This window comes from Schistocerca cancellata, chromosome 6 (genome assembly GCF_023864275.1).
Source record: "Schistocerca cancellata isolate TAMUIC-IGC-003103 chromosome 6, iqSchCanc2.1, whole genome shotgun sequence".
NCBI classification, from domain to species: domain Eukaryota; kingdom Metazoa; phylum Arthropoda; class Insecta; order Orthoptera; family Acrididae; genus Schistocerca; species Schistocerca cancellata.
Window position 1 is genome coordinate 493,045,248 of NC_064631.1, and position 20,286 is coordinate 493,065,533.

A 20,286-nucleotide genomic window follows, 5' to 3' on the forward strand; every position below is an offset into this window, starting at 1 on the left:
TAAATTAAGATAGAAATCATGACAGTTTAAGTTTCTTTGTTATTTGAAAACAATAACAGCACTATTAGCAAAAGTTATTTTTATGGAATTTTGATTCTAAACTTCTAATAATTTTGCTTCCGTTATGGAAGTAATAGTTTAAAAGTTGATATTTATGATTTGCGTTAGGGTGAGAGAAGATGAGAGTGAATGTGAATGAGTCTGTGGGGACATACTTGAAATTTCAATTTCATAATGTATTACACCATCCGTAACTAGCAAGTGTTACATAACCAGGATGTCCTGAAAACGGTGAATCCCCCTTACTGGTGGATGACGTATGCTCAGGAGCGTTTGCTTTTAGAATAAGGCAGCCAGGAAGACAGTAAGAGGATACTTAGCTCTAAAGTATATTTCAAGCATAGTTTTCTTTTAATTTTCGATTCGTTTGGTTTTGTGGAACATTTTGTGAATTTTTGCAGTATGAAATGACATAGATGTATCTGCGAATGCTGATTGGAGTAAAGCGGTTTGCGCGCAAAATTCATCATGAAAGATTAATCTGATTGGATGATAGTTTTGATCCACCAATAAGAGAAAAGTCTTTCCCACGTAAGTAAATGAGCTATATTCCCTTTGAGCGACGGCATTCAGGCAGTCGTGGACTCACTCTCGGACGAGAAGGTCATGTTAAATGTGTCCGAAAAAATAATCTATAAGATGAAGAAATGATGGTTAAATTGCACTCGGTTTGTATCGCCGTGGTAGCAGATGCAATTATGGACATTTCGGTGAAGTTTTGAGAGGTTTTGGAATGTTGGTTGCAGAATAAACCGCGTGTGAAACTATCGGCCTTTGTGAATATTTTGCGTGGCGTGTTCCGTATGCATGTACAGAACATTTTGGCAAGCATCTTCTTTCGAAGAATCCACTGAAAAGGGCCGAATGTGAACTCGTTTATTAACAGTGTATTGGCTGCGTGAATCTCTTAGTATTTCGGGTTGGACTTAGCTCATTTCTGGCTGTGTTACGTGTGATATATGCTGCATGAACTAGTAGTAGATGTACCACCAACGTAAATTTGGGTTTGGTGTCACCATCAATGAAAAGGACCGTAATAAAACATCAGTATCTACAAACAAACACCTTCAATGAAGGGGGGAAGCACCCACTTTGCCCGTTATTAATAGATATTTACAGGTTATCTTGTTATTCGAGTCACGCGGACTTTGTAATCGTAAGTATGGACGGTGGTTTCCTTCAACACTGCTTTTCTCATCGTCTACATAGTACCTACGAATGCAGAGCAACGGGTGGTGAATGGACGCTGTACTGAGGTAGGTGGATATCAATAAATAAATCGCAACGCAGCGCACCAACGCCGCCACGTCGCATGTCAAATTTTATTTACCACACGAACTAATTTTCCTACGGTCCAAAAAAAAAAAAAAAAAAAATCCTTTTCTAAGCAAATGTGAAATTTGCCTTTTTGAGGTATTGTTTTGAATATGTAACCGTGTTGTATTTACATGTAACGAATTCGAAGCGGTTACATACATCGGGCTATGTCTACAGATGTGTACGGATGGGCATTCGTATTTCTCCAGCAGAGGTCCTGGGAGGAGCACCGACAACGAGAGCCGCCGAGATGGGCGGGACGCAGCACGTGAGGAGACGGCTGGAGTGCCCTGGAACAGATTACTGGGTGCGCGACGTGCCCGGCGTTCCACAGGCAGCAAACACACGTGATCCCGTGTACCTGGCTCACAGCTGGGGAGCTGACTCTTAGATGTCACGGAACACATCCTCCATTATTTCACCGGAAAAGAGACGGGCCATATGGGTGACGCAGATGGAAAACTCTTGCTCTGTTTTGAGGTCAGGACATTCTCCTCAAGTATTGATGGACCCCAAGTCGTCGTGGAAATAAACTGCTTTCTGCTGCGAGTTAAGAAATACCTTAAGGGAGAAAGAAGATGATAGCTTCTGCCTCACAGTTTACCGAAAGCCCACGCACACAGAACGTTACCTACACCGGGATTCGAATCACCACCTACAAGGAAAGCGAGGCGTCAGTAAAACGTTGACGTGTAGAACAAGGAAAATCTCTGAACCAGACCTGCTTGACGCAAAATTAAAACATCTCACCACTTCACAGCTCAAGAATGGTTATTCGTTCGCTGAGGTGAAAAGAGCTTAGAAATCACAGTGATGTTGAAGAGTCGATGAAATCGAAGGTTTCCCTGACCGGATAGGAACAATCTTAAGAAAGCGGTACATCGCGGTTATTTACAGACCCACACCGGTCTACATCTACATCTACATCTACATGGATACTCTGCAAACCACATTTGAGTGCCTGGCGGAGGGTCATCGAACCACCTTCACAATTCCCTATAATTCCAGTCTCGTAAAGCGCGCGGAAAGAATGAACACCTACATCTGTCAAAAATCTTCAAATGTGTGTGAAATCTAATGGGACTTAACTGCTAAGGTCATCAGTCCCTAAGCTTACACACTACTTAACCTAAATTATCCTAAGGAAAAATACACACCTATGCCCAAAGGAGGACTCGAACCTCCGCCAGGACCAGCCGCACAATCCATGACTGCAGCGCCTGTATCTTTCCGTACGAGCTCTAATTTCCCTTATTTTATCGTGGTGATCGTTCTTCCGTATGTAGGTCGGTTTCAACAAAATATTTTCGCATTCGAAGGAGAAAGTTGGTGATTGGAATTTCGTTAGAAGATTCCGTCACAACGATAAACGCCTTTCTTTTAATAATTTCCAGCCCAGATCCTGTATCATTTCTGTGACACTTTCTCCCATAATTTGCGATAATACAAAACGTCCTGCCTTTCTTTGAACTTTCTCGATGTAACCCGTCAGTCTTATGTGGTAAGGATCCAACACCATTCAGCAGTATTCTAAAAGAGGGCATACAAGCGTAGTGTGGGCAGTGTCCTCAGTAGGTCTGTTACATTTTCTAAGTGTGCTGCCAATAAAATGCAGGCCTTCCCCCACAACATTTTCTATGTGTTCTTTCCAATTTAAGTTGTTCGTAATTGTAATACCTAGGTTATTAGCTGAATTTACGGTTTTTAGATTAGACTGGTCTATCGTGTAACGGAAGTTTAACGAGTTCCTTTTAGCACACATGTGGATGACCTCACGCTTTTCGTTATTTAGGGTCAACTGACACTTTTCGCAACATTCAGATATTTTTTCTAAATCGTTTTGCTTTTTGTTTTGATCTTCTGATGACTTAATTAATCGATGAACGACAGCGTAATCTGCAAAGAAACGAAGACGGCTGCTCAGATTGTCTCAGAATCGTTTATACAAGATCATCTAAAATCGGCCAAGGATGGTCACAAACCCCTTGAAAAAGCTGGAATTTATAGGATTTCGTGGAGTACTACAAAACGAGCTGTCAGAAAACGACTCCAAGAGCACAGGGGCAATTACAGAAGAGGGGAGACTGACAGATCGGCTGTTGCGAAACACGCTTTACAGCCATAAGAGCATCGCGTTCATTTTGACAGGACTCAAGTACTGGGAGCTACAAACGGATACCACGAAAGGCTGTACAGAGAGACCGCAGAGATTGTAAAACACCGCAGTAATTTTAATAGCTAGATGGAGGGCGTGAAATTGAATGAAATTTGGATTCCGGTGCTGGAAAAGGTGTGTACCAGTCTTTTAGCATCGGGTGATAGTAACAGCCGACGACGACAGTCGACAACGGCCAGTAGAGCTTGCCTATTCAAAATGTGACGTCACGCCACTGCGCGGAAGCTCACGGAAGTGGAATTTTGCTGTAGTCAGTAGGGAGCAAGGGTGTGAATCGGACGTTCAACAAAGCTATGATTCCCCTTGAAAATGTCCTCCGCAGATGGGGACGAACTGTCTGGTTTTCAAGTGAAATCCCTTAGGCCACGGCATAATAGCCCAGAATATTTTATTTATTCTGACAATTCCGGCCTTCAAAGTGTACAATTTACAATAAATTAAAGGTCAATTATTTCGTGAAACGTTGTAAGTAAATCTACTTTAATAAGTCTGTCGTCCGCTGTATACTATCGATGAATTACTAAATTGTAGCCGGCCGCTGTGGCCGAGCGGTACTAGGCACTTCAGTCCGGAACCTCGGTGCTGCTACGGTCGCACGTTCGAATCCTGCCTCGGGCATGGTTGTGTGTAATGTCCTTAGGTTAGTTTGGTTTACGTAGTTCTAAGCCTAGGGGACTGATGACCTCCGATGTTAAGTCCCATAGCGCTTAGAGCCATTTGAACTAAATTATTTTGCCGTTAGCCTTGATTTCGAATAAGCCTTATTGCTTCAGAATTAGAGTAGCCGCTTAAGTATGATCAAAGATGGACTGCTCATTACAGTAGTTGAATGTAACATGCCATCACGGTACTCCTACGCTCAACAGCATTTCATGTAACGAACTTGTGTACTGAATACAGGCAGTGACCTCTCGAAGACAACAGGCTAAAACAGTGTATCACCACCTCTAGCCTTGATAACGGCTTCAGCTGGGTGAGCGAAGGATTCCAAACGTGTCTTTAGGCAAGTCACGTCCTGGTGAGGTAGCTCATTGAAAATTAGATGCAGTTCAACTACCAAACTGTGGCGAAGTTGATTACTATTACGTTTCTGTTGCTGCTCCATACTGCGGTTTCTTTTTTTCTTTTTGGTTTAAAAAGCAGGTAGTCCAGCGGGTTAATAGGAATGCGTCTGGGTGCCTGAGTGACTACCAATTGGAGTAATCATGGAAGAGTCATGTGAATACAGGTGAATACAGCTAAGGTCATCTCGGAAGATTGGCGGGGGGGGGGCTGGTCCGCAGCATACTCAAGAAGAAGTTATTGAAGAAAAGACATTAGTTGACCACCAAGAACGTTGAATTAACCGCCAAGGAGTAAGATTTCACGGTAAGATTTACTGGCTACAAGTCGTGGGAGGAAGCACAGCCCAATAAACATCACAGAGCCCCCCCCCCCCCCCCCCAGCTTGAATTACATACTCCACACATTGCGGATGAATAGCGTTAGAGGGCCGTCTGTGTACTCGACGCTTTGCGTTGTTGGACGAAAAGGTAAAATCGTAAATCGTCGAACCCCACCACACGCACCCAGTAAATAACTGCCTAGCTGCTCTGTGTATTACTCAAGGAATACGTGCACCTCTTTGTGCCGCTGTAATGAATGACCTTTTGTCAGTTAGCCGACTCCAACTGTCCATTGCATGCAGTTGCTTCTGCAATTTCGTTCAAAACTGATATATACCGGCATTTTCTGACAGCAGTAATTCCTGTGGGGAAAACTTCAAAAAAAAAAAAAAATTCTTCAGCCGTTTATACGTCAAATTTTATTTTAACTATGCCTTCAGTTCCGACGTTTCACTTCGATATCTTCAGGCCTCCTGCCGTACGTAGCAGAAGAATGCAGTGTCTCGTGCAGTCTAAATAGAAGCTAGCATTCCGTAACTGGCATCCGTACATTATCTTTATAACAGAGCGATCACTACGACAAAGAAATTTGACGTCTTATACTGAAAAGCTGAAGCCCCTCAAGAGTCTTGTATAAAGATGACTTATAGCAGTTTCTATCGAGTCTGAACCCGATGCTCATTGACAAACTGCGACACTTGCCACCAGTTTCTGGCTCACGTGGCTGTGAGCGGTCCTCCTCATAAACATTTTAGACATCCAGTTTGTTACTTTTTTCTTGGTATAAACTGTATTTCCGCCATTCTTTCATGTCCTACACCTTTCCATCTCATTAAGCTCGTACGATACAGATAATTGGCACACCACATCACTGCCGTAACTAAAGGTAGTGGTTGACGGTATTTTGACGGATGGCATCAGCTCTACGCCAGCCGCACGTAGCTAGCGAGAGCCTGATAGTGTGCAGTTTAAGGGGTTCGGTGAACTTTTTTGATTATATGTTGTATATGGAAATGGAAATTGAGGATGTGTTAAAGGACGACAGTTCTGACGTTGCGGTTGATAACGGAAGCAAGATTAAAGAAAAACCAAGACACGTTCATAGCACTCATCGACCTCGAGAAAGCATTCGAAAGTGCAAACAGAGCAGCATGTTCGAGATTCTGAGAGAAATAGGGGTAAGCTACACGGAAAGACGGTTAATATACAAAAGCGAACAATAAGAATGGAACACCAAGAACGAAATGCTTAGACTGAAAAGGGTATAAGACAGGGATGTACCCACTGACCCTACTGTTCAGTCTATACGTTGAAGAAGCGATGACAGTTTCAAGAGCCGAATTAAAGTTGAAGGTAAATGGACATCAATGATCAGATTTGCTGATGATTTTGCTATCCTCAGTGAACGGGAAGAGGGATTACAGGATACATTGAGTAGAATGAACAGTCAAATGTGGGTTGAGAGTAAATGCAAGGAAGGTAAAAATAAAGGGAAGTAACAGAAATGAGGACAGCAAGAAACTTAACATCAAAAATGGGAATTATTTTTGCTGGGCTGCAAAATAACCCATGACGAATGGAGCAAGGAGGTCATAAACAGCAGACTAGCACTCGCAAAAAGGTCATTCTTGGCCTGGAAAAGCCTACTATTATTAAACACAGGCGTTAATATGAGGAATAAAATTCAGAGGATATAAGTTTGTAGAAAAAACATTTCATCGTAGTGAAAAATGGGTTATGGGGGAACCGAAACAGAAAAGAATTGAAGCATCTGAGATGTGCTGCTACAGACTAATGTTGAAAACTAAGTGAACTGATACAGTAAGGAATGAGAACGTTCTGGGCAGGATGGGAGAGGAAAGGAATATGTGGGAAACATCGACAAGAAGAAAGAAACACGAAAAAAGCTCTCGCCGACGCCAAAGCGAGGGTGACGGTATATAGGCCGTCCACGAATCAAGTTTCCTATAGCACCATTCTCGTGTATAAATTCAGGCTGCTGCGCTCTTTTATGCTACGTTCCACCCACGAAAAAACTGCGCTATTCAGTGGCTACGGTTCAAAGGCTAACTCACTTCCGACAAAGAGCTTTCGTTATTACATCAGCAGCGGCTTTAAATGCTTGACACACTTCACGTATCACCGTAGACAAAACCCTATGGGACCTGTGGAACGCCAAGTCGGCCAAGCTACTCTGTCCCCAGTAAGCCCAATCTGAAGAAACGTAGGTGCTCGACAAGTGATCATCGAAAATGACTTTCTGGAGATATGCTGATCGACATATCGGAAACAGTAGGTGATTTGTGTCCGATTGTCCGTACAGTTTATCGACGTTCTTATTTGATACTCTGGCATATCTCGTCTCGGTCGGTTGGCAAAAAGAAATTTATGAAGAAAGCCCAAACCTATAAAAGAGACTTATTTTTCTCCTATCGAAGGCTATTTCTGTAATTTATAACGGACTTGACTTGGAGAATGTCGCAAATTTTGAGATCATTTCTCGTCGTTGCAGAGTAATTCTCCTAAAGAAAAGGCGCCTAACGTCAGGCGCATAATGGGGCCCCTTAGTGATATGGCAGCAAGAGAGGGGAAGAAAACCAATGTGCACTCCGTGTGCATACCCGGGGGAGTCATTCGAGTTGTGGAAAGGGTCCTTCCGGATGCCATGAAGGGTACAGGGTGTACCCATCTGCAGGTGGTTGCTCATATCAGCAACAATGACGTGTCTCGCTATGGATCGGAGGAAATCCTCTCCGGCTACCGGCGGCTATCTGATTTGGTGAAGACTGCCAGTCTCGCTAGCGGGATGAAAGCATAGCTCACCATCTGCAGCATCATCGACAGGACTGACTGTGGACCTTTGGTATAGAGCCTAGTGGAGGGTCTGTATCAGTCAGAGGCTGAGACGGTTCTGCGACCGTGTGGGCTGTAGATTCCTCGACTTGCGCCATAGGGTGTTGAGGTTCCGGGTTCCGCTGGATATGTCAGGAGTCCACTACACACAGCAGGCGGCTACACGGGTAGCACGGGTTGTGTGGCGTGGACTGGGCGGTTTTTTAGGTTAGATGGCCTCGGGCAAGTACAGAAGGGGCAGCAGCCTCAAAGGGTACGGGGCAAGGTCAGGACATTCCGGGACCTAGCAGCAATCGGTTTTGTAATTGTAAGCTGTCGAAGCTGCGTTGGTAAAGTACCGGAACTTCAAGCGCTGATAGAAAGCACCGAAGCTGAAATCGTTATAGGTACGGAAAGCTGGTTGAAGCCAGAGGTAAATTCTGTAGAAATTTTTACAAAGGCACAGACAGTGTTTAGAAAGGATAGATTGCATACAACCGGTGGTGGCGTGTTTGTCGCTGTTAGCAGTAGTTTATCCTGTAGTAGTTTATCCTGAAATAGAAGTGGATAGCTCCTGTGATTTATTGTAGGTGGAGGTTACACTCAACAACCGAACTAGGTTATAATTGGCTTCTTTTACCGACCTCCCGACTCAGCAGCATAGTGGCAGAACAACTGAGAGAAAATCTGGAATACATTTCACATAAGTTTCCTCAGCATGTTATAGTCTTAGGTGGAGATTTCCGTTTACCAGATATAGACTGGGACACTCAGATGTTTAGGACGGGTGATAGGGACAGAGCATCGAGTGACATTATACTGAGTGCACTATCCGAAAATTAACTCGAGCAATTAAACAGATAACCGACTCGTGGAGATAACATCTTGGACCTACTGATAGCAAACAGACTCGAACTTTTCGACTCTGTAAGCGCAGAACAGGGAATCAGTGATCATAAAGACGTTGCAGCATCCCTGATTATGGAAGTAAGTAGGAAAATAAAGAAAGGGAGGAAGGTTTATATGTTTAGCAAGAGTAATAGAAAGCAGATTTCAGACTACCTAACAGATCAAAACGAAAATTTCTGTTCCGACACTGACAATGTTAAGTGTTTATGGAAAAAGTTCAAGGCAATCGTAAAATGCGTTTTAGATAGGTACATGCCGAGTAAAACTGCGAGCGACGGGAAAAACCCACCGTGGTTCAACAACAAAGTTAGGAAACTACTGCGGAAGCAAAGAAAGCTTCACTGCAAGTTTAAACGCAGCCGAAACCTCTCAGACAAACAGAAGCTAAACGATGTCAAAGTTAGCGTAAGGAGGGCTATGCGTGAAGCGTTCAGTGAATTCGAAAGTAAGATTCTATGTACCGACTTGACAGGAAATCCTAGGAAGTTCTTACGTTAAATCAGTAAGTGGCTCGAAACAGCATATCCAGAAACTCTGGGATGATGATGGCATTGAAACAGAGGATGACACGCGTAAAACTGAAATACAAAACAACTTTTTCCAAAGCTGTTTCACAGAGGATAACAGCACTGCAGTTCCTTCTCTAAATCCTCGCACAAACGAAAAAATGGCTGACATTGAAATAAGTGTCCAAGGAATAGAAAAGCAACTGAAATCACTCAACAGAGTAAAGGCCACTGGACCTGACGGGAGACCAATTCGATTCTACACAGAGTCAGCGAAAGAACTTGCCCCCCTTCAAACAGCCGTGTACCGCAAGTCTCTAGAGGAACGGAAGGTTCCAAATGATTGGAAAAGAGCACAGGTAGTTCCAGTCTTCAAGAAGGGTCGTCAAGCAGATGCTCAAAACAATAGTCCTATATCTCTGACATCGATCTGTTGTGGAATGTTAGAACATGTTTTTGCTTGCGTATCATGTCATTTCTGGAAACCCAGAATCTACTCTGTACGAATCAACATGGATTCGGAAACAGCGATCGTGTGAGATCCTACTCGCTTTATTTATTCATGAGACCCAGAAACTATTAGATACAGGCTCCCAGGTAGATGCCATTTTCCTTGACTTCCGGAAGGTGTTCGATACAGTTCCGCACTGTCGCCTGATTAACAAAGTAAGAGCCTACGGAATATCAGACAAGCTGTGTGGCTGGATTGAAGAGTTTTTAGCAAACAGAACACAGCATGTTGTTCTCAATGGAGAGACGTCTACAAACGTTAAAGTAACCTCTGGCGTGCCACAGGGGTGTGTTATGGGACCATTGCTTTTCACAATATATATAAATGATCTAGTAGATAGTGTGTAGTCCCATGCGGCTTTTCGCGGATGATGCTGTAGTATACAGAGAAGTTGCAGCATTAGAAAATTGCAGCGAAATGCAGGATGATCTGCAGCGGATATGCACTTGGTGCAGCGAATGGCAACTGACCCTTAAGATAAACAAATGAATTGCGAATACATAGAAAGAAGGATTCTTTATTGTATGATTATATGATAACGGAACAAACACTGGTAGCCGTTACTTCTGTAAAATATCTGGGAGTATGTGTGCGAAACGATTTGAAGTGGAATGATCATATAAAATTAATTGTTGCTGAGGCGGTTGCCAGGGTGAGATACATTGGGAGAGTGGCTTACAAAACACTCGTTTGACCTATACTTGGGTATTGCCCATCGCTGTGGGGTCCTTATCAGGTCACGTTGAGAGAGGAGATAGAGAAGATCCAAAGAAAAGCGGCGCGTTTCGTCACGGGGTTATTTGGTTAGCGTGATAGCGTTACGGAGATGTTTAGAATACTCAAGTGGCAGAATCTGCAGGAGAGGCGCTCTGCATCGCGGTGTAGCTTGTTGTCCTGGTTTAGAGAGGGTGCGTTTCTGGATGAAGTATCGAATATATTGCTTCCCCCTACTTATACCTCCCGAGGAGATCACGAATGTAAAATTGGAGAGATTCAAGCGCGCACGGAGGCCTTTCGGCAGTCGGTCTTCCCGCGAACCATACGCGACTGCAACAGGAAAGGGGGGTAATGACAGTGGCACGTAAAGAGCCCTCCGCCACACACCATTAGTATCCTTGCGGAGTATAAATGTACATGTAGATGTAGAAGGAGGTAATAACTATGCAGCAGTGAAGCTAACAGTACCGTTATGACTTGTTGTTCCGTAAATACATGAAAAGACTGGTGATGGGTGAAAGTGTCAGAAATCAGTCAGTACTAAATTACTATACTGTGATCGACAGACGGCAAATTTGTTATCTACGAGAAGCGCTCAGTAATTAATGCAACACTTTTTCTTTCCAGAAAGCAGGTTGGATTATTTCAGGATTGCAGTACACTATACCATTCCCGACTCTTTAGACTGCATATTCTCCGTTCTATGCGACGGCCTTGTGGCACGTTACTGGGAAGATCTGTATGCCACCATCTAACGTCGTACTGTTCGACGACATAGCCAACGCCTTGCCGCACAGTCGTCTCCCTATCATCCAAGTACTGCTTCTCGGGGATTGCACATCCTCACTGGGCCAAACAGATTCGAGTCTGAAGGTGCAGGATCCGGGCTGCACAGTGGAAGAGGAAGAACACTCCAGTGAGGATATTTTAGCTCCTTTCAGCTGCTTGGCTTGTGTGTGGCTGTACGTTGCCACGGGGAAAGAGAAATTCGTTTTCCTTTTTGTGGCGACGAACACACTGTTGTTAACACAATACAATTCAGAGCTGGTCGCTGCTCCATGAGGGAGGACATCAGAGTAACCGCAGCAGAGTCCCAGATCACCGTTACGCGGCCTTACTTAGTGACAGTGCGTTGTGGGGTCACTCGATCGATTGATGTTTTGTTTCCGGTTAGATGTGGTGAAACCAAGAGTCATCGCCTATGCCGATGTTTCACAAAAAATTGTCACTATCAGCCTCGTTTCGAGCAAACAACTGTATATCAGTTGGTCCCTAATTGCTGTTTGTGTTTTCCTGCTGGGCGTCGCGGACACAGCGTGCACACACCTTTGAGCATCCCAACTGGTGGACGAGGGTGTCAGCACTACCGTCAGAGACGTCCAGATGTACAGCGAGGTGTTTCACAGCGATTCATTTATCATCTGGAGATCTCGCTCTCTGCACGTCCCAACCCCGTGGCAGTCACAGCTGCGTGGGGCCGACCAGCACGCGGGAAATCGGACGTGTTTGCGCAACCTTAATGCAATGGCGACAGACGCTTCGCCTAACAACTCACCGTGCTCTTGTTCACTACCAGGTCTCCGTAGAAATTCAACAATCACCTATGAATATCTCCGATGCTTTTGTTTTGTGGCAAAAGAAACTTAATGACACCTCTCTGCCTGGAGCACACCTATAGTACAGGAGCAATTTTGAAGGCTTCATATAACGTTGACACACATCGGAACGTCATGAAGCTATGGAGGCTGATGTGGGAATATTCCATGATGTCCCACGAAAAATTACGCGTGTTTTCAACCGAATTTGGCCGAGAAAAAATATTACCTTCCTTACTAAACGCATCTCGTACAAGTAAGGAGTGCGGATAAGTATGTGACAAGGTTGTCCAGTTTACACAAAAGATATGACCTGTTATTGATGAAAAACTTGTACAATTATGCGGCTATATGTGCCACTGATTAGCAAGGCTTTCACTTTCGCACTCATTGTTAACGACAATATCTTGCATTTCGTTCTGGTGGACAGAACTTTACAGTGAGCAGTCTATAACAAAACCACTTACGTTGAGGTGTAGCAAGAATGATGTTGTGCGCATTAAATAGAAATGAAATTTGTGAGTGTTTCAAGTAAATAGTAATCTACCTCTTGAAGGTAAGAAACTGTCTCGCCAGTACGCGAACATTTCAAAATTCTGTCTGCCTGCCACCGATATCCTGTGGTGTTCTGCTACCGCTGACTTGGTCTGTTGTCTTATTCGGATACATCTTTCATGTTCAGTCAGGATTTCGGGAATCCCGCGTACCAGCGAAATAGCTTCTTACTTTCAGGAGGCAGATTGCAGAAGCAATAGAAATAGCCAAGGGACCCTCCAACATAAATAGAGATGACGGGTATTGACCTTTCAGCGTCTTGGCTGCCAGCGATAACAACGCTACGAAACAGCTGTTCATGTGAATTGAAAACACACGCACACACATACACACACATACACACACAGACAGACACACACACACACACACACACACACACACACACACACACACACACACAGGAGTGCGGGAGGGGAGACCAGGAGGGACGCAGGTAGACACAGTACTGGCACGACTCAGCCGGGACGTGCAGCAAGCAAACAGCGCGACGCTATTGCAGCCCGTTTCTTGTTCGCCTACTTCAACCAGTGCCGCTCGCTAAATAAAACACCAATGAATAACGTCTACTTTCACCATTCAAGAAAAATAATGAATATATCAATGAAGTACTTGTAACATCCCTCCTTCTCATCCTCAAGTCTACGAGAGTTCGAAAGCAGCCTCTTCCGCCAAAACGCAGGAATCAGAATCTTCTTTTACTAAAAAAAAAAAAATTTACTTATTGACAATACAGACAAGACCCGGAAGAGTTTTACTGGCTATGACAGTGGCAGCGAAAGTCCACGCTTACGATTCCTCCCAGTAAGAGATACAACGTCTTAGCTCTTCTGCCATCGGGGAATTGTGGTGGAGAAGCGTGCTGTCAGCTGCATGAACTTTCTCCACGCAGTGACTAGTCCCGACTTTATGTCCACGTTATTCAACCAAGGAAAGGTTCAGTTTCCCAAGAATCTCTCCAAAATTGCGGATCTCGAATCATACATTACTAAATTCACTCCTATAGCCTACCCCCAGGAAATAGCTGGACGTGAGAGATTTCTGATTGTCCTTTTTAGTAATAAGCATCCATAGACAACATGCAAGAGGCCAAAATTTAAGCAGTATGTGAATTCAGCCTACACGGCAACACGAAATTCCGTTTCTGTGCCTCACGCAGAAGCTGCAACTCAGTAGCATACTTTCACGGTTTCCCATCAGGTGCAGCAGTTTATCGGAAACTACTAGGGCCCAAAGCATTGGGGGCGGAAGTTGTCAAAGAACGGTTTGGCTCCCATTACCACACCGAAACCGCCGAGTTCCGAGAGACTTCCACCGTTCGTATCTTGAAAGAACAAGACAGATTGCCAGTTGGCGCGGGCGTACGCGAGCAGGGCTACTCTCCACGGAACTGTTCCAGCATTGAGAAACGTCGTGGGACAACATCGAAGACAGATTTTTTTATACAAGGATTGTTCCGAATGTAATGCCTCCTCTTTTTTTGTGGTGATTTTGGATGTTTGCGCCAGATATAGTTGGTGTAGTTCTAATGCCAGAACCATCCTCTTTCATTTTCAAGTGGTTCCATGACTCTGCGGTTACTCTGAGCCAGCAATGTTCCAAAATGGAGTATGATATGACGTGCGTATAGAAGAGCGATGTGTGTTTGAATTCCCCACTGCTCAAGAAATTGCGACGATTGAAATACATCGACGCTTGCTGAAGATCTATGGAGAGGATACAATAGACGTGAGCAATGTGAGGCGATGGGTACGGCATTTTCTAGGTAGTGAAAAGGGTGTGCATCACAAGCCACCGCGCTATCGACCCGGCACAACTGTCATCCCTCGCAATGAAGAGCGTCTCGGTTAACTCATACGTGCTGATCGAGGGACAATTAGCAGAGAATTGTTTGCGAAGCTGAATGTCAGCTGCAGTGTCTTTGGAACAATGTTGGAACACAATTTTTATTGCAAAGTCTGTGCAATATGTGCATCGTGGATGCTTACAGAACAACAAAATACTCTTCGAATGGAAATTTGTCGGACCTGCTCGACCAATATGAAGCTGGAGGTCAAAATGTTTTGAATAGCATCGTCAATGGAGACGAGACGTGGTGTCGTGACTACGAGCCGGAATCGAAAAGACAGTCGACGGAATGGCGGCATGTGAATTCTCAGTGAAGAAGAAATTCAGGCCACCGCCGTCTACAGGTAAAGAAATGTGCACAGTGTTTTGGGATAGCCGAGGTGTGGTTCTCTTGGACGTCCTGGAGCTGGAGAAACTGTCACGATGACGCTGACTAAGCTGAAAGCCCGAATTTCCCCTGCAAAGCCAGAGAAGAAGACCAACTTTAACCTGCAACTTGATAACACCGGGCTCTACACCACTTTTCGTTCACGTAACTCATTGCAAAATTCTGCTGAACTGTCTTACCATACCCACCCTACAATCCGGATTGAGCGCTTCCACACTTCCGTCTCTTTGGACCTCTGAAAGATGTACTACATGGCGAACGTTTTGGAGACTCCGATGCTGTTGTCGAAGCTCTCTCGAAGGGGTCAGCATCAGCTGATTCCGATTTTTACAAGCGTGGCATGCAGGCTCCGGTTCACCGTTGTCGAAAGTGCATAACGAATGGTGGTGACTATGTGGAAAACGTACAGTCTGTAGCTGAAATAGTGCTCTACATAGCTGTGTTGTTTTGATTTATGTATCTCCTGTAGTTTCCATGAATAAGCTTTTGAAACGACCCTCACAGAAGACTAGTCGACCTGGACGAGCCTCTTCTTTTATCACTGTGTGAAGCAGGTGAGACGCTATGAGGCGTTAATTCGAGCAATATTTAGCTGCATTGTGCATCTTTACCACTCACATTTTCTCTGGCATAGTACTAACCATTCAATTACAATTTGTCATTTTAAAAACAGCAACAACTCACCTCCCACAGTCCCTGACGATTCGCTTGCATCTTCCATAACCCAAGACCTTTCACGTGAAAATTATAGGGCCAAAGACACAATGCCAAATCCGCCAACAATCAAACACAGGTGAGTAGGAAGACTGCGCACTTGAAGTGAGTAAAGGTATTGGTTCAAATGGTTCAAATGGCTCTCAGCACTATGGAGCTTAACATGTAATGTCGTCAGCCCCCTGGACTTAGAACAACTTAAACCTAACTAACCTAAGGACATCACACACATCCATGCCCGAGGTAGGATTCGAACCTGCGACGGTAGCAGCTGCGCGGTTCCCGAATGAGCGCCTATAACCGCGGCTGGCAGTAAAGGTATTCTTTCATACATCAATAGATCGCTACATAGCTTATATGTCTTTTGTACCCGTATTCTGTCATTAAATTATTTCTTTCTTCTCCAGTTAGTCAACCTACGAAGTGATAGCCCAATCCTAGGCTAGACATTCACTCGTTGCACAAGACATGTACATTACTACATGCAGATTTGATATTTATCTTTCTAGTCAGCGTCATATAACTAATATTTTGTAAATATAATTTGTTAATGTGTCCATCAGACCTTTTTTCCCATCAATTCATTCAAAACAACGCCTCTTTAGAATACTAAGCTGAAAGTGTGGCCCCGCTGAGAGTCACGTAGGAGGAGTCGTTTTGCTGCGGGGCGCAGATGGTATTTTTCGTAGTTTTGGTTTTGCTTCCTGCCCCATTTCCATAAAATTTAATGTTACTGATGTCTCCTGTAGGAAGCCTAATGTATATTGCGGAGATGCAGACGTTTAAGATGATAACGTTTGTCTTGCTGGGATTGTAGGGGTTGCAAGTGGAGGATTGTGTCATTTTTGAGAAGAGGCAAAAAACTCGCCGTTTTTCAGCTCGTTCTGCTGCAGGTACTGCTCGTCATAAAATCAAACCAAACTGGTGCATTTCGCAGAAACTTTTCTCCACTTTAATGCGATCATGTTTGAAAAGGACATACTGTTCTAGATATTAGCGCAAAACCGAATAAAGGTCAGAAGTTGTTTTAGTTTTTATTGTTTCTCTTTGTGAAGCCGGCCTCCTACCAGACAGCAAACTAGAAATTCAACACCCCAAAACATGTGGTACCGTTGAGAAAAATAAATTGCAATTTTCTTATGAAAAAGGCTGCCTTCAATTGACTGAACTGTTTCAATAACGTGTGCTACCGGCAGGGTGGAAGTTTACTCCTATACTTACAAACGAAAAACAGTCGAACAAACTTATCTGGAGTGGAGATGTCTCAGCGAATCACGGATTTGTACGTATCTTACCACAAACTCGAACAAGGTGAGTGAAAAATCATAGTTTATTTGTTTATGGACTATGATTTCTGTCCATGTTAACTAATAACAATCACAGGAATGCCTTAACAGTTCACTTTACAAAGATGAAATACAAGCACTCTCACATTGTTAGTAGCACCATAATTTTCATTTTTTTTTTTTTTTTTTTTTGTGAGTAGACGTTTTAATATTTTCTTCACAGATAATATTAGGTTGGTGCATAATTTCGTAGCGTTTTTGTTTTTTATTTTTATATTCCTGTTGCTTTCGGTTACTTTATTGATTGTTATTTTTTGTACGTAGGTCACTGTTGCTTTGGGAGTTTACAAATCGTTATTTTGCGATTTGGAGATACTGACTGGAACCGTGGAGGCTAGAAAATGAAGTACCAAGTGCAAAAATAGGAACATTTCCGACATATTCTTCTTTGTAGGTCAGTTGAGGGGTGGCAGCAGCGGAGGTAGCCGGAGGCATTTGCACCGTATATAGAGTTAATTCCGTTAGACGAAGCTCGGCAAGAAAATGATTATTTCCGGCTAAGGGGTATCGTTTAGGTAGTAGTGACTCCCCACATTCAGGAACGCCTCCAGGGTTTGTGGAGATCGTTTAAACGCATTAATCTACAATTATCCACATCAGAGTACTCGACAACTGGTAAATGTGATGATCTGTGATAATTCCACGATCTTAAGATATTTGCTTGTAATGGGGAAGGTACAAAATTCGGTCGTATGTGTAGTGCACGCTCCAAGCCAAAATCACTAAAATCAGGCAGTTGCATTGCGCATTTTTGCTTGGTCATCATCAACTGGATAGTGTAAAGTATCGACCTTTGCTTTGCCTTATCATTACTGGTGACGAGAAATTGTGTCTTTATACTAACTTAATTGGAATAAAGGAATATTTGACCTCATACAATGCAGGAACTTCCCGTAACAAGACTTATATGCATCCACAAAAGATAATGTTAAACGTATAGTGACTCAGCGACGATGTGGTGTACTAGGAATTGCTTCCGCGTGGTGTAAACATCGCTGCTGGCGTTTATTATCAACAATTAAGAAGCTCTTCAGACATAATCCAAGAATATCTACAGGAAGACTACGTGGATTGATACTACTCCACGATAATGCCGGCCCGCATTGTACTAGTCTGACAGAAAATATTACACAGGTGTTGGGTTAGGAAGTCGTTCCCTATCCAACTTAGTCACCAGATCTTGCGACGTCAGATTTCGCCTATTCCGCAGTTTATCGAACAACCTTCAGAGGTCTTCCTTTCCAGATGGGTCCCGAACATGGCTCAACGAGTTTTTCGCCTCATAACAGCGTGATTTATACAGTCACAGCAGCCTACTATAAGTAGGGGGGGAGAATATATTATTGATGACTACAGTCTCTCATATACGTTATATATGGTGAGGTGTCGTTTTCACTGCTCTGAAGTCTAAGTGGGTGTCCATACCCTCTTTTTGAAAAACATATCTTATTCTGAAAACTATATGAAAGTTTACAAAGAGTACTGTCCTTTGGTACAGTATTCGTTGTACTTTTCCTAAGTTAAACGTGGATATATTTTTAATGTGCGTACTTCGCCGACTACTTTTTTCATAATGCAATTAATGTCCATAGTTTTGTGTACTATCTATAATTATTGACGTAGACACAGTTGTCAATAGCAATGTAGGTGGTCATTAATGGCACAGTCCTGTTCCTTCATGAAGTACTTTAAGGGACTCCACAAAGGTTCAAACTCATGAAATGTTAAATTTTTACTTTTTTTCAATACAAAAATCTAGTTTTCCCCCTTTCAATTGATACCTAATTTATTCATTTCAGAAAACTAGAATTATTTTTTAAATATTTTTGAGTCGTATTCTGCATGACCAGGACCCACTGTGGCATCGCCAAACTGCTGTCAAATGTTGTACTCATGAATCTATGTGCTCTTCATGTACATTTTAGTGATGTAAGAGGAAATAAATGTTACAAGTAAGTGCTGTAGCTAACCTGCGATAGCTCGATATATATCGCTTGCTAGATTGTCATGTGCTTCATGTTTATTTACTCTTTGTATTCCTGGAAATACTCATAGTGAATTCTGTACAGTGAAGACTCTGTTTTATTGAAGCATCCATTGAAGGATTTCTAGAAAAGGAGAAATGTTGGAAAGCCAAAAGTAGGTGTCATTACCACAAACAATGAAGACGATAACCAAGTTTGTGAACCTAACCTTGCTGCTACACCTGTCCATTGCAGTGAAAGTGAGAAAGAAAATACTTCGCAGAGGAAGCTTGGTTCAGTTAGCAAAAAGTATGAACGTTTTATGGCCTAATCGGACGTGAATTAAATATTTGATATGTTAGTTTGAGAGGTTCCATGCCCTCTTTTGCATGTCGTTTCTCGTTTTTATCAAATTTATTAATGTTCTATGTCTTTGCATTGCAGTAGCAGACCGAATAAGGTTACTGAAATGAGAATATTTGTAGTGAGAGCTCAAAAAATACTTTTCACTTGATTCGTATACATGTTGGGTTAGTTCCCTAGGCGGACTGTGCGACGCAAGCATCGGAGGACGCGCCGCACATTTCCAGTTAGGGGCTTCACTTCCCTGAATTCTGTGGGGTTCGCACAATAGGCTTAAGCGCCTGGCGGAAAGACTGAAGTCGGTCGAGTTTCGCCTATTGCATGCAGGGTGAAACAACCTGTGAGACATCTGAGTGTCGCCGCAGTTTATGTGTTTACGGTTCTCGCACGTCCGGAACGAAGATTCCAGGCACCGACTGACTGCATGGTGCTCTTGATTCTGAGATTACTTGTGGACCGGTCCCTGCTGGGTGTGACTGTCTGGCGCCGGATGGCTGGTGGTCTAGGCAGGTTGTTTTCGTAGACGGTCAAACGGCAAGTTCAGTGCCCTCAGTTGAATAGCAGAGGCATGATTGGTCAACTTAAACAGAGGCTAGTTGACATCATAGAGCCCTGCTCAAAATTGGAGGGAACGGTCGCGAATGATGTTCTGAGGCAGTGTGGGGGAATTTTGGAATCACAACTGAATGCTGACTCGCGGTTTTAGAGGAGAGTAGGGAGTAGAGCAATGTTGGGTTGGGTGTTGCGTTGCGCGGGGAGGGAAGTCGGGATCTAATCTTCCTCGGAGTCGGATGGTCTTGCGATTTGGTCGCTCTTTTTCGGAAGAACTTAGAATTCTTCGGACAGCATTCGAGGCCTGGGTTGGACACAGAGTTGCTGCACGGCAGAAGTCGGCTCCTACATCATGAAAACGCTGCCTACCGACGACGTGATGCAGATTTCAGTACTGGTACAGTATTCTGCGGCTCTGGCGTAGTGGGACCTTACCAATTTAATACTGACTCCCTCAGCAGCATTCGCTCTCGTTTTGCTACAGGTCCACCTTGCTTGTTTCTCCTTGTGATCCCATTTGAGCTCTTACTAGTAATTGCGATACTGCCATA